The sequence below is a fragment of the Pteropus medius genome, unplaced genomic scaffold (assembly GCF_902729225.1).
Source record: "Pteropus medius unplaced genomic scaffold, Ma_sr-lr_union100, whole genome shotgun sequence".
NCBI lineage: Eukaryota > Metazoa > Chordata > Mammalia > Chiroptera > Pteropodidae > Pteropus > Pteropus medius.
In genome coordinates, this window is record NW_024344240.1 from 23348586 (window position 1) to 23356432 (window position 7847).

Genomic DNA, 7847 nt, shown 5'->3' on the forward strand with positions numbered 1-7847 from the left:
ATTTTGATTTTAATGACTGCATGACTCAAGATGAAGGGCTGGCAAGTCGAGACCTGAATTCTCCCTCAGCTACATCTAGGTGGAGTGGAGGGATGATTGGCAGTAGTAGCTTTTACTCACCCATTTTTCAAATTAAGTCTTGAAGGCTCCTAGCAAGGCAACTGAAAGGAATTTTTAGTTCCTTAGGCTAAAAGAAGAGCTGGGCAGAGGTAGAAGATAGGAGGGAAATAGGAGAATTAATGAGTCCAGAGAACTTACTTTTTAACTGTATATTAAGATAAAGGAAATAATCTGAGTTGTCTTTGAAGAATTTTGGTGTGTTTTCCCCCCTAAAGCTACTTTGGGACCAGAGTGCCAGCTTAACCACCTTTCCTCATAGAGCTAGACTGGAGGTTGGGGAGGGTGGAGAATGAATGATGAACATAATAATTGTTTTCTCTGAGATAAAATCTTCAAGATCTAGTCTATTCTAAAGATAGAAAACTGTCTCTGGGATTTTTTTTCCTTCACCTTTCATATTATACTCAGGAATGAATAATGAAAGGGAAGGAAATAAAAGAATATTAATATTTACTGAGGGCCTTTTATGTGCTAAGCACTTTCTCATCTACTATTTCTTTTAATCTCTACATTTTTACAAATGAGGAAACTGGAGAGTCAGAGTACTTAAGTAACTTCAGGCCTCCTCATTGTATAAGGCAAGTGTGGGATTTGACTCCAATTCTTCTATCAAGCCCTGGGCTCTTTTCACATCAAAGGGCAATGAATCAGGCCTACTATAGGGCACTAGCCACTAGGAAGGCCAGATGAGTTACAAGGCTTAATGCAGTGTTCTTAAACTTGAAGGTGCAGCAGCATCTCCTGGAGGGGTTTTAAAATCCAGATTGCAGGACTTCAAGCCCTGAGATTCTGATCCTGTAGATCTTGAGTGGGGTCTGAGAATTTACATTTCTACCAAGTTCTCAGGTGATGCTGATGCTGCCTGCCAGTCCATCCAGGTTCATACTTTGAGAATCACTGGCTTAGAGCTAATGAATATTCAATAACAGAAAATCATCTCCCAGTACAAGTTCTAAAGACAATAGAGTAAGGGAACTGGGCAGTGTGAAGGCTAGCCCATCCCATAGTGTCTTTAAAATAGAATTTTCCATGTTCTGAAAGCTGATAGGACCATATTTTCTTAATTTCTGGTTTCATGGCAAGACTTCACCAGCAAAACAGTCTTATTTGCTAATATGTACAATTACAGAATTCTGCATTTGTGAATTTGTCTACTTGTTAAAACTTATTTGTAACCCCAAAATCAATCCTAGCAGTGCTTTTTTAAGTCATACATAGACATATGCAGAGCTGTGAAAATTTTGAGTTGCCCAAAGTACACGTACTTTTTCAGCTGAGGTCAAACACGGTGACACTCTGCCTTCTTGTTTCAGCTCTCATTCTATAAACAAAGTTCTGAAGTCCATTTAGTGCCATGTTTTTCACAGTTTTGTACTTCTCATTGATAATTTTGCTGTTTGAAAAGGACTTCAAGCATAGTGCTGCCTAGTGTTAAGTGCCAATAGGCTATGATGTGACTTACAGAGAAAATACATGTGTTAGATGAGCTTTATTCAGGCATGAGTTATAGCGCTATTGGCCATAAGTTCAATGTTAATGAATCAACAACATATATTAAATAAGATGTCTTTAAACAGAAACACACATAAATGATCAGTTGATAAAAATGTTGTGACCAGAGAGTTGTAGGAACCTAAGCTTGTATTTCCCCTCGGAGCAATGTTTCAGATTCACTAATTCAGTGTTTACAGTGACATCATAGAACATAACCACTGTGAAAAATGAGAATTGACTATACATTGTAAGGAATCTGAGGAGGTAAGGTGCAGGAAACAAGCACAAAGATCGAGAAAAAAAGGAGAAAAACCTGAAAATTGACTCGAACACTCCATAAGGCTTGGCAAATGCAAATATGCAATTTGTATGCAAACTGTTATTTTTCTAATTATTTCATATGCAGAATATAGGAAAATATTAGTGATAATAGTTATTGTAACATCCCATCTTTCTCCTACTGTTTCCTTGCAGATAATATTTTGTGTTTAAAGAGTGACTTTTATGTCCTCATCTTCATCAGCTCTCTCTTTTGAGAACTGTCAGAACCCTCTGTTCTAAAGCTAGGCTTCTCACATTCAGAACCCTGGCCCCTGAAGAGGAAGGGCAGGGGCTTCACAGCTGCTGTTATCTCACTCCTGTTGTCACCAGAGAACAATGGGTCCTGCTGATGAAGAGATGAGAATAATACTTCCATTATTGACACAGTGGCTTAAGATAGGGTTCTGAACTTGGGGATCAGTTCCTGCTCCTATTCTTTGGGTCTGAGTTTTCTCAGGAGCTTAGCCCCTTTTCAAAGATGTGTTGTAATGCTTGGAAGCCAGAAGAGAAATCTAGTATCCAATACAATGCAGAATATTAAGAACGCAAATGTGGTCCAGAACTCAGACGATACTTGACAAAAAGAACTTTCTTCTCATGGGTCTGGGTGGAGTTAGCTCTACAGAATCCTACAGTCCTCAACATAAACATAGCAGGACTGAAATGTTTGGAGAGGAGAGGTCCAGATCACATGGATGAGATAGTGGAAGGACTCTCACTGAGTCAGAACAATTCAAGATCATTGTCAGTTAAGGATATGAAGGTACTCTCATTTTGTTTGTTGTTTGTTTTTATGTTCTAATTGGAAAACTGTGTAATTTTTAAAAACATTGTCACAGTCTTCAGTGTGTCACAGAATCAATAAAGATTCTGTGTGCTATTGACAGTTCTATTCCTCTCCTACCAGTTACAGTTTTTTTTTTTCCTCCTGGGACACTTGAAGACCCAGCGTTAAAGGCGAGGGGAGTACCTGTTTCCTCAACGTTATGCTCATGAGTTTAAACTCTGATTTTTTTTTTTTACAGAATACTGGATTTATTTGTAGCGACAGCTTGATGGAATGATGTGCTTATCTCACTCATCTATTGTGTACTGGTCTACTTGTCTCATCTTTCGTTTGACCTGCTTCATGACAACATTCATGTTTATTAATTGAGTGCACTATGTTTGAATTTGAAATGTGCCTATAATGACAGTTCCTAGCAATTGGTCAATAGGGAGTTGGGACTTGAAAACTGAGTAGGAGGAAGGTGAAATATATTGGGATGACTGGAAAGAGAAACGAGTGGGAATCAGAAGCAATTTTGCTACATGTAAGATTCTTTAAATATTCAGAGAACCATCTTTCCAGTCATGTTTTCAATTTGTTTAATTTGTTGCCCTTTGATTTCAATGTTCAGCTGAACACTTTTTTCCTAGTCATTTTTATTATTTTCTCTGTATATCTCATTTCTCATTCTCTAGTGCTTCCTTGCTCATTTTTGTTGTTCATTTTGCATCTAGCTCTCTGAATCCTTCAACTTCTTTCTAGTTTCCCACTACTTTTTCAAATTCTAAGACCCCTATCTTGGGTGTGGTTCCATAGAGTAGCAGTTAGCACATCTGCTTTACACACAGAAGCTCCTTAGTTTGTGCCCCAGTGGAGCCATGGTCCATGGTCTATGGCTATGCCACCCTGAACAAGCCCGATTCTGTCTTATCTCGGAAGCTAAGCAGGATCAGGCCTGGTTAGTACTTGGATGGGAGACCACCTAGGAAAACCAGGTGCTGTAGGCATAAATAATAATAATAATAAATAATTTAAAAAATAAAAATAAATAAAACCCCTATCTTCATTCAAAGCCTTCATAAAATTCCATATAGCTACAATAATAATGACACATAGAGTGCTTGTTACGGGCACAGCACTTTATTAAACATTTTAGATGCATTTCTTTGTTTAATTCTTCTATAACAACCCTGTCAGATGATTCTACTAAAGCCCCTAGTCACAGGAGGAAACTGAAACAGAGAGAGATTAAGTAACCTGACCAAGGTTACTCAACTGAGAAATACATAACCAGGGATTCAAACCCAGGTAGTCTGGTTCTAGAGTCTGTGTTCTTAATCACTGCACAGAGACCCTCATACTCACTGTGAATGATATACCTTGTGCTAGCCCTGCCACATTCTCACCGGCGTCCATGTCCCATGATCTTCTGTGTTCCTGAAGCTTCCCTCAGCAGTCTTACACAAAAACTATTGGAGCGGACAAGGTGATATGCTACTTCCCTTCAAGGATAGATTTGTGGCCCCAGCTGCTGGGAATGTGGTAGACAGCTGCAGGCTTCAGAGCTTATCTCAGCTGCAGTGAGCTCCCTAGCTCAAGATCACATCCTTTCTAAGGCAGCCCATATCCAATGTCCAAGGAGGGTATAAAGATATGGAATTACTTGATGACTCATTTTAGTTCCAGAGCTTCCTGTGGGGTTGGATGAGGCTGTCATCAAGCCTGCATGGCAGCTCAACTTCTACTCGATTCTGCTTCCTCCTCTTACATCCTGATTTGTTGGTCCCAAAGGCACTGTCTGATAAACTATTAGACATATTATTACCATAAGCCTTGAACACTCAAAAAAGAATACAATCTTCACTCTGTAGCTAAAATAAAAGGAAAGAGACAGGTATATGGAAAAGCCAAGAACAAAGGAAATATTGATGATAAATTTTAAAGATGGCAGATTTATTTTGCATCACTTAAAATTTTTTTAAATAACATATTTTCTCTATTTATTCTTGAAAATTATAAAAACACTAAACAAAGGGCAAATGTTCTAACAAATCTCAATTAAGGTTTTGCTTGCAGTGTAAGACATCCTGGATATACTAAATGCTAAATTATAATTCTATTCAGAGGACAAGAACCCAGGGAAGATGAACTATATTGCAACAGTATGTTCTACTGATCAGGCATTTTTTTATTTATAAAAAATTTCAATTACAGTTGACATTCAGGTGTAGATCATAATGGTTAGACATTTATGTAACTTTTAATGTGATCCCCCTATTAAGTCTAGTACTCACCTGACACCACATGTAGTTATTATGTCATTGACTATATGATCTATGCTATACTATCCCTGTGACTATTTTGTAACGGCCAATTTGTACTTCTTAATCCTTTCAGCTTTTTCACCCAGCCTCTCAACTCCCATCTCATCTGGTAAATATCAGTTTGTTCTCTGTGTCTGAGTTTGTTTCTGTTTTGTTTGTTCATTTAGTGTGTATTTTATACTCCACCTATAAGTGAAATAATATGGTATTTGTCTTTCTCTGTCTGACTTATTTCACTTAGCATAATACCCTCTAGGTCTATATATGTTATCACAAATGGTAGGATTTCATTCTTTTCTATGACCAAGTAATATTCCATTGTACATATGTACCACCTCTTCTTTATCCAATCATCTATTGATGGGCATTTAGGTTTTTTCCATGTCTTGGGTATTGTAAACAATGCTGCAATGAACATAAGGATGCATATATCTTTTCGAATTAATGTTTTGGATTTCTTCAGATAAATACCCAGAAGTGGAATTGCTGGGTCATATGGTAGTTTTATTTTTAGTTTTTTGAGGAATCCCCATACTGTTTTCCATTGTGGTTGCATCAATTTGCAATTCTACCAACAGTGCATGAGGGTTCTTTTTTCTCCACATTCTGACCAACACTTGTTATTTGTTGTTTTATTGATGATAGCCATCTGATAGGTGTGAGGTGATAATCTCATTGTGGTTTTAATTTGCATTTCTCTGATAATTAGTGACCTTGAGCATCTTTTCCTATGTATATTGGCCATCTGTTCTCTAGAGAAATGTCTGGTCAGATCTAATCAGATTCTTTGTATTATTGGTGCTAAGTTATATGAGTTTCTTATATTTTTTATATTAATCCCTGATCGGGTGTATCATTGGTGAATCTCTTCTCCCAACCAATAGGTTGTCTTTTTGTTTTGTTGATGGTTTCCTTTGCTGTGCAAAATCTTTTTAGTAGTCTCATTTGTTTATTTTTTCTTTTGTTTCCCTTGCCCAAAGAGACATATCCAAAAAAAAAAAGATTACTAAGAGCAATGCCAAAGAGTTTACTGCCTATGTTATGTAATAGGAGTTTTATGGTTTGAGGTCTTTAATCCATTTTGAGTTTATTCTTGTACATGGTATAATAAAGTGGTCTAGTTTCATCTTTTTGTCTGTATCTGTCCAGTTTTGCCAACACCATTTATTGAAGAGACTATCTTTACCTCATTGTATATTTTTGCCTCCTTTGTCATAGATTAAATGGCCACATAGGCATAGGTTTATTTCTGAGTTCTCTATTCTGTTCTGTTGATTTATGTGTCTGTACCATGCTGTTTTGATTACTATAGCTTTGTAGTATAGTTTGATGTCAGGTAGTATGATGTCTCCAACTTTCTTCTTCTTTCTTAAGATTGCTTTGGCTGTTCAGGATCTTTTGTAGTTCCATATAAATTTTAGGACTATTTATTCTACTTCTATGAAGAATGCCATTGGTATTTAAATAGGGATTGCATTGAATCTGTAGATTACTTTAGGTATATGATCATTTTAACAATATTAATCTTTCCATTCCATGAAAATGATCTATCCTTCCATTTATTTGTATCTTCTTCAATTTATTTCTTCAATGTCTCAATTTAGGTCTTTTTTATAGTTATTCCTAGGTATTTTATTTTATTTATTTTTTTATAGTTATTCCTAGGTATTTTATTTTATTTATGTATTTTTTTTTTCAATACACGACTATTATTGCATCTTTAAAATATCACAAATAAGTCCGAGGCATTATCTGACATCTTGGTGTTTCTGTAGCTGGACAACTTTGATCTTATTCATCAGCCTGCTGAACTGCTCCTTTTTCAGAAACATAGATACTGTCCAAACTTTTTCCGTTATTCTTGTTTTATAACTATTGTGGCTTGTTGAATCAAAGCAGCTGAATTTGATACAAGTTTAATGTCATTTCTTTTAAGAATTAACTCATCTTTACTGAACAAGAAATGTTCAGTAAATCTCATCTGAACCCTGTGGATCTATTTTTCACCCAGAAATTTCAAATTTCAACAAGGGAACCATTCTCCTGAATAACAATGTTGATAGGGAAGTGAGCATACACAGACCTCATTTTGTAATGGAAGCTAAGTGCAATATTCTTGATCATATTCTGTACATGACTACAGATAGTATGAACAGTAGCCAGTTCCTTTCTATTTCCCCACCATTTGTCAATTCAGAGCCTCTTTTTTTTCAAAGACTGAGTTCTACATTGATGTGATCGAAGTCCTTCTGCAGGGTGCCTCTGGGGCCCTTCATAATAACTGTGTGTCTCTTCAGAGTGATGCTCACATTTTCTGTAACGTCGACAGTCTGATTGCTAAGAATGGTCTTCATCCTAGTAATAGATGCAGCAAGGTAGTATTTAATTTTCTTTTTGATGCAACTGTAAATGAAATTGTTTTCTTAATTTCTCTTTCTAATAGTTCATTATTGATATATAAAAATGCAACCAATTTCTTAATATTAATTTCGTATCTTGCTACTTTACTGAATTCATTTATTTATTTATTAGTTCTAATATTTTTTGGTGGAATCTTTGGGTTCTCTTTATATAGTATCATGTCATCTGCAAATAATGACAGTTCTACTTCTTCCTTTCCAATTTACATGCATTTTATTTCTTTTTCCTGTCTGATTGCTGTGGCTAGGAGTTCCAATACTATGTTGAACACAAGCGGTGAAAGTGAATATCCTTGTTTTGTTCTTGATCTTAAGGAAAACAGTTTTAGCTTTTCTCTATTAAGTATAATATTAGTTGGGTTTATTACCTATGACCTTTATTATGTTAAGGTATGTTCC

General features: G+C 36.1%; 1 pseudogene; it reads left to right on the forward strand.

The window, feature by feature from the left end:
* Nucleotides 1-3592: 3592 nt before the first annotated feature.
* Nucleotides 3593-3711, forward strand: LOC120607506 (uncharacterized; annotated as a pseudogene).
* The last annotated feature ends 4136 nt before the right edge of the window (nt 3712-7847 follow it).